This window comes from Mandrillus leucophaeus, unplaced genomic scaffold (assembly GCF_000951045.1).
Source record: "Mandrillus leucophaeus isolate KB7577 unplaced genomic scaffold, Mleu.le_1.0 Scaffold417, whole genome shotgun sequence".
In the NCBI taxonomy this organism is placed as follows: Eukaryota; Metazoa; Chordata; class Mammalia; order Primates; family Cercopithecidae; genus Mandrillus; species Mandrillus leucophaeus.
Window position 1 is genome coordinate 1,005,993 of NW_012104443.1, and position 7,930 is coordinate 1,013,922.

The 7,930-nt window shown below is 41.4% G+C and overlaps 1 protein-coding gene across 2 annotated transcripts in view; it reads right to left on the reverse strand.

Annotated features, from left to right (window-relative positions):
- Window positions 1–7,930, reverse strand: part of DPH6 (diphthamine biosynthesis 6) — a 185,172-nt gene that overhangs the window by 69,912 nt on the left and 107,330 nt on the right. The gene's annotated exons all lie outside the window — the stretch shown is intronic.

Sequence of the window (7,930 nt, forward strand, 5' to 3'; positions counted from 1 at the left end):
TTTGTTAGAATAAACACAAACTTAATCTTATGAAGATAGTTTTTCAAAGCAGGAGAAGTAGTGGCATTCTCTCAGCAGAAAGGCAAGACTGCAGGCCTTAAGATTCCCTTGAAGACATCTGGCTAATAATAAAACTGCAGGGTTATAGTAAAAATCCCGTTGAGTCCCTCTACACTGGGGTTGGCAAGTAGGTTCCATAAAAGGTAAATATTTTAGGTTTTGTGGGCAAAACTGGTCCTTTCACAATTACTAAATTCTTCCACTGTAGCATGAAAACAGCCATAGACAATAAGTAACACATGTTGTGTTCCTATAACACTCTATTTCCATATATAGGCGGTGAATCAGATTTAACCCTAGTTTGATGACTTTTGCACTAGATCAGTAGTTCTCTTCCTTGGATTCATATTAAAATCAATTAATACTGAAGCTCTAAAAAATTACATGTACCTGGGTCCCATCCCCAGATATTCTGATTTAACTGGTCTGGAGTGCAGTTTGGTCACTGGGATGTTTAAAAGCTCAACATGCGACAACGAGGTGCAGCCACGGTTGAAAACCATTGTTCTAACATTGTTCTAAGAACTTGATTTGGGCCCTTAATAGGTGTGTCTGTAGAAGAGAAAAAAGAAGGGAGGTAGAGATGTCTTTCTGTGGTTGTGACATTCCCAAATGTACTGTGCAAGGCTGCCCTGTACGATACACAAATCAACTGCCAGGGTACCAAAGCATCTTGCCATGAAAATGTTTATATCCATCTCTATTATCAGCTTATAAACTAGGACAAATCAGACCCAAAACAGCAGATGCATTTCTGAAAAAAATACAGCAGGCCAGTTTGAGTCAAAGGTCAGTCGTTTCTATCTGTGGGAGGTAACGATACCTAATAGGACTAGGTCTCTGGTCCACTTATAGGCCTAGTCTCTTCAATTCCTTATATTGATTAGGAAGTGATAAAAAGGGACTATTGTAACTTTGATGTTGATATTTTAAAAATTATAATTTAAAGAATACCTTTGAAAAGATTAAAGCTAATTATTAATAGAATGCATTACTGCCAAAACAACAGAGGGCACTAAAATATTCCATACAGCAAAAGGTAGAAAATAAAAGGAAAAGCAGTAAAACAAAAAACTGATGACATAAAATGAATAAAATAAGTAGAAAAATTAAGAAATAATTAATTGATTATATCAGTAAAAACAGTAGATTAAACTTTTTAAGACAAAGATTGGGTCAGTAACAACATCCAACATTATGCCAATTATAAAACCCATCTAAAAGCATATGTGCGCACACACACACACACACACACACACACACACACACACACAGAAAGGCTAAAATGAAAGAACAGGCAACAACGTATCAGGCAAATGTAAAGAAAGGTTGCAGGGGTCCTATCATTAATATCAAAACAAAATTCAAAGCAATAAAGATGAAAAAAGATATAATTAAGAAACATAAATTACTACTAAGGTTTTTTTTGTTTGCTTTTTTTCTTTTTGAGACAGGGTCTCACTCTGTTGCCCAGGCTGGAGTGCAGTGGTGTGATCTCGACTCACTGCAACCTCTGGCTCCCAGGCTCAAGTGATCCTCTAACTGCAGTCTCCCAAACAGCTGGGACTACAGGTATATGTCACCATGCCCAGCTAATTTTTTTTTTTTTTGTACAGACAGGGTTTTACCATGTTGCCCAAGCTGGTCTTGAACTCCTAAGCTCAAGCCATTTGCCCACCTGAGCCTCCCAAAGAGCTAGAATTACAGGTGTGAACCACTGTGCCTAGTCACTAATGAGTTGTGGTGAGTTAAGTAATACTGTATTGTTAGAAATCAAGTAAAAAAACTTCCTTTTCGAGTAGAATGGTTGATTATCTACGTGACCCTTCCACAAAAATACACCTGAGTGGTGCATAACATTAAATCAAGTTTAGCCTAAAGCTGCCTCCTTACATACTATAAGTTTGACCTAAAGGTTTCTCTGTACATCGTGAAATACAACAAGTAGAGGTGTAACACTCCAGGCTGGAGTGCAGTGACAATTATTGAGTTTTGGACAATCAAATGTAGACAACTTTTCGAACTAGGTTCAAAAAAGGCAAACGTTGAGCTGTAACTGATAGATGCAGGAGGCAGAAAAGGGAACTTGCACAGGGTCTTGTCTAGGCATGCCTGCAACAGACTGGGGGTCTGCATGAGCACTCCCACTTCCCTGGTGCCTTATGCAGCGGGAGGAGCCAGGCCTCTTCAGCTTATGTGTGGTGGCCTGGTGTTCAATCTGTGATGTGGATGCATGTTGGCAGGATCCCTTCTTTCTTTCCTGAGAGCATTCTTTTTGCCTAATAAATCTGCCCTCCTCACCCTTCCATGTGTCTGTGTGCCTAATTTTTCTTGGTTGTGAGACAAGAATCCAGATTTTAGCTGAACTACAGAGCAAAAAATCCTGCATCATTTTGGTGATCCATACGGGGACATGAGGAGGGGTGAGTAAAATGTGGACCAAAAAATCTCTTTTCCTTTTGTTTCTGAGCCTTCTTGTCCTTGGACTTCTTCTGAGAGCAGAGGAAACTGTGGTCCCTTTCATCGCTCTCGGGGTTTGGGAATGTCAGCCTTGGTCCAAACCAGTCTTTTCTATGGCATTTTCCTTCCTTTTTCTGGGACTGTAATGGCATCTATCTTTTCTTTTACTGTAACAGTGGTGTTCCAGCCCTACCCCAATGGCTGCAGGTGCACGTATGGCCACGGCTGCTGCCCTGGTCCCAGGGCAGACTCACAGCCCAGAGGCGTGCATGTCCAGCTGGGCAGCATTGCTCGCGACACCTCCATGGAGTCTCCCCATTCCCTGGCCGAGGGGTCTAGCTCAGTCCGACAGCAATTGAAAGCTTCTCTGTGGCCGGGCATAGTGGCTCACGTCGGTAATCCCAGCACTTTGGGAGGCCGAGACAGGTGGATCATGAGGTCAGGTGATTGAGACCATCCTGGCTAACACAGTGAAACCCCATCTCTACTAAAAATAAAAAAAATTAGCCGGGCGTAGTGGTGGGTGCCTGTAGTCCCAGCTACTCGGAGGCTGAGGCAGGAGAACGGCGTGAACCCGGGAGGCGGAGCTTGCAGTGAGCCGAGATCGTGCCACTGCACTCTAGCCTGGGCACCAGAGCGAGACTCCGTCTCAAAAAAAAAAAAACAAAAAAAGGTTCTCTCTCTGTTCGTCACTGCACTCCAGCCTGGGTGACAGAGAGAGACTCCATCTCATAAAAGATCCATTTGCATAAAAATAAGAGGTTTCTTGCCCAGGCATCTTTTTCTTTCCTCTATCCTGTCAGCAGTGAATACAGCTTTGCATTTAAGTTTTTTTCTTTTCTCCATCCTGTCAGCAGTTAACACAGCCCTGTATTTAAGTTTCTTTTTTTTTTCTTTTCTCCACGAGGCCAGGAGTTAACTTTTATGCAAGAGGCTTTTCCCCCCCGCGCTTCTGGAAGACGTTTTACTAGGCCAGGACACCCTTTTCTCTCCCTTGTTGGAGGAGAACTCAATTCCACAGCTTCTCCTTAGCATTTGGCTTATGATATGGAGTCCATGCAACCCCCGAGACACATTTTTGTCCCAAACGCAATTCCAAGTTTCAGAACTCAAAAGCTACTAACAGCAGGGGAGACAGGGTGTACGTGGGTAAGAGCGCACAATCCTATCCCCTAGGCCCCCATGTTTACATGGGTAAGAGCCACTTGGACGCCCATGGGCGGCACCCTGTTGCAGTTGCTGGGCCTCAGGGATATTTGGACGAAAGAAAGAAAGAGGGACGCCTCACTTTCTCTCCCTCACATAGCCACAGTATTCACTAGGAAGAAAAGGGAACCAGGAACACCTCGCTCCCCTCTTTCTAGATGAGTAGCCATTCATCTTCATTGTGAACCTCTTGAATGCATCCTGAGTCCTGGGGCTCCTTTGAAAAAAAAGTCTTCTTTTTCCCTTTTCCTCCTCTGTCTTCTCTTCACAGATGAGTAATTGTGTTCCCCTACAGGACAGTCCTCTTGGATGTATGCTCCAAATTGGGAAAAGTTAATTTCCCAAACCTTAAACTGGTTGGCTTGGGACTGAGCTTGGAGGAAGGGAACCCGGAAGCCTGACATGCTGGCAAAAGAGTAAACTTTTTTTTACCAGTTGGGCTTTTGGCCTCCCTCTCCTGGTGCAAACTGGTAAAGGGAATGGTAAGGATCACTGTTTATATTCTCTGTAAAGTTTGAATTATAAAAAAGGATTTGTGAGGCTGGTCTTAAGCTACAGCCAAACTGGTGTGCTTTGCATGTCACTCTGCACGGTTCTGTCAGAAAGAGGGGTACCTTAGGATGGGATACAGGCCCAGGACTCCACAGGCCTGTTGTTCAACCCAGGCCAGCAAACTTTGCTGCAGGCCTCTATCTTGTTTTACGTCCTTGAAAGCATGACCTGTAACCACGTGGCAGTGTTTTGTTCTAGCCTCTGTCGTTTTACAATTGCAGACTAGGTTCAGACCTGGCTTAGGGAATGAGTCCTTTCTGGTTTGATATTTGCATGACCTTTACCATTTGTTGATTCTCTTCCCCTCCACAAATCACCTTGAATTTTCCTTTCTCTGAGTCCCTGGGAGGTTACCATTGGTAAAGTTTGAAAGCCAAAATACTGGTCACTTGGCATGGTTAAAGTTGGATAATAAGGGATTTAAATGGATTTTCATAGAGCACTGAGCTAAATTAAAAAAGGATATCCAAGTTATAGGTATATTTAAAGGCGTTTATATTTTTCTCTTCTTGTATCTTGTTTTTCTGGAAAAAGTTTTTTTCTCAGTTGACTGAATTCTTTTTCTCCATTTTGTCTTGCCACCCTTAATGCACACATCAGAGGCCCTAAGATAATTTCCTTTTTTTTTTTTTTTTGAGACAGAGTCTCTCTCTTTCGTCCAGGCTGGAGCACAGTGGTGCGATCTTGACTTACTGCAACCTCCGCATCCTGGGTTCAAGCGATGGCCTGTGATTCCTTGGGAAAAACAGAAAAGGTCATTGGATTCCATTTTGGGAGGAGTCTCTGTTTTCCTCATGGAGCCCCAGGAATTAGAGGCGGATGGATCTTTCTCAAAATTTGTTTTTGTCTTCCAGCTATACCTGTTTATTAGGCCCTAGAAACTGCATGCTTTCCTAGCCCTACACTTAACGGGCCTCATTCAGAGGTCAACAGCCCAATTAGGAGACTGGTAAACAGAAAATCCTATAACTACTGGATCTGCTTCTATTTGTCTGTGTGGTTATATACGTGTTGTGTGTGATATCTACAAAAAAGAGAGCTCTTATTAATTGATCTAAAGGAAAATAAGCATCTAGACCAAATATCTTTTAAAGGGAAGATAAAAGCTGTGGTACCTTTTGGTTCGTGTGACTTCAGTCTTTGAGAAATGGAAACAGCTTTGGAGATTACTGGTAAAATGCAAATGCCATCAAAATGTAATTTTTTACCTAGGTTTATAGGATTATTTTAAATTAGGTAAGATAAAGCCAAAGGTTTAAACAAGTTGTGGAAGGTTTCTAAAAATTAATCTTGCAAAAGAAATTCTGTGTATGAACACTGACTAGATTCAAAAGGGTATTATATGGTTTTTCTGTAAACTGAGCACTGAAATAAAAGCAAAACAAGGTTTTCCTAAGGCACTAATCTGCTTTATAGCAAAATTTATAAAGAGTTATAAAAGGTTCATAACGGTCTCACCTCGTGGTCAAACTGGTTAAGATTGGATAGAATTGTCTATAAGATTTCATTAGAAACTTGGGGTTGATATTAATAGCTGAAATGTTGATAAATATCAAACAGAACAAGAGTTAAATGAATGGACTGAACTAATGAAAAACTGAGTAAGCTTTTTAAACTTTTGTTTAAAACATTGCTGATACTTATTTTGTTTTTCAGAGTCAAGGAAACTTATTTGGAGCTATTTATGGCCTTTAACAGAGTGAGGCATACTCCTGTGAACAAAATTTGGAGCATATTTGTTTCTCTCTGCCTGGCTTCTCCAGTATTGGGAAACTGTCAGCATTCTTAGCTTATGGCAACATGGTTATTTGCATCAGTGCAGTAATAATCCATTTTCTCTTGCAACAGGACGTAATTGGAGAAACTGGTTGTTTTATCAAGGCTTTGACTGGAAGGGTATGCTTCCTTTTAAGGAATCAAGCTCAACTTGCAGATCCAGTAAAAACCCCTTGGGAAAACTGTCTATAGTAGATACCTTGTCTATATAGTCCCTGTACAAAGTTCCTAACCTGTGGTGAGTAAAGAATGTCACTTTCTAACAGGTCCAGGAGCCCCATGTTCTTGGGAACTCAAGAAGAGAGGAGTTCACCCAACTCACAGTCATTAGAGTACACAAACCCATGGCAGAGCTTGGCTCTAAAAAAGGAAAATAAAAGTCCTATCTGAGATTCCTTGTGGAATAGAATTCCATCAAATCCAATTTAAAAAGCCCATGTAGAAATAATTATTCTTGCTCCACTTTACGCAAATAATTGGGCCAGGTATGAGACTAAAGTTATTTTACAAACAACTCAGTCCTGTTATGCTTTGTTTTTAATAAAAATGAGGACTGGAGAGAAAGTATGTTTCAAAACTTACACATTTGTCATTAAATTCCAGACTTGTTAGTTGTTTTTTAAGTTCTTGCCTACATTTTAGGCTTACATTGCTTATTCTTGTGAGCCAATCAGCAATCTCTGGCTGCAGCTCAGAAGGAACAAAAGGGATGGGTAATGTAAAAATCTGGTTCAATATTTTAATTCTGAGCAATTATCCTGAAAATCCTGCCAGGTGATGGGAGTAAATAGGGTGCCTATAACCTGGAGGTTTCCTTTTTGGGAAAATAAGACAAAGAGGGCTAACCAAAGCCAAGCCCCATGCACCCAAATCTTAGCAACTCTAACTACAGTCACCAGTTATCCAGGCATGTCAACAGCCTTGGGATTTAAAAACTGTCCTTACCCACTCCTTTTTGTTTCATTTTGACACGTTTTCTAATAACCAGGTTTGTCTCCTCTCGCCTTCAGCTCATCAACTCCAAACATTCATGCAACTGGAGCCTCAAACAATGGCCCCCTTTAACCGCGGAATCTTAGATAGGCCTCTGAGGGAGATCTGACTCCGTCTTCCCAAAACAGTGCTCCTGTCAGCAGTACGAAGTGGTCAGTCTTTATCCTTATCCCTATCCTTATCCTAATGGAAGTTATATGTCCTTCTTTAGGGAGGGAATGATAGAGGCAGGAGGCAGATAAGGGAACCCGCACAGGGTCCTGCCTGGGCATGCCTGCAACAGACGGGGGTCTGCATGCGCACTGGGAGAACGGGGAGGAGCCGCCAGGAATATGTGCCTTATGCACCAAAAGCAACGGCAACAAAAGACAACATTGACAGATGGGATCTAATTAAACTAAAGAGCTTCTGTACAGGAAAAGAAACTATCATCAGAGTGAACAGGCAACCTACAGAATGGGAGAAAATTTTTGCATTCTATCCATCTGACAAAGGGCAAATATCCAGAATCTACAAGGAACTTAAACAAATTTACAAGAAAAAAACAAACAACCCCATCAAAAAGTGGATGAAAGATATCAACAGACACTTCTCAAAAGAAGACATTTATGTGGCCCACAAATGTATGAAAAATGTTCATCATCACTGGTCATTAGAGAAATGCAAATCAAAACCACAATGAGATACCATCTCATGCCAGTTAGAATGGCGATCATTAAAAAGTCAGGAATCAACAGATGCTGGAGAGGATGTGGAGAAATAGGAACGCTTTTACACTGTTGGTGGGAATGTAAATTAGTTCAACCATTGTGGAAGACAATGTGGCAATTCCTCAAGGATCTAGAACCAGAAATACCATTTGACCCAGCAATCCCATTACTGG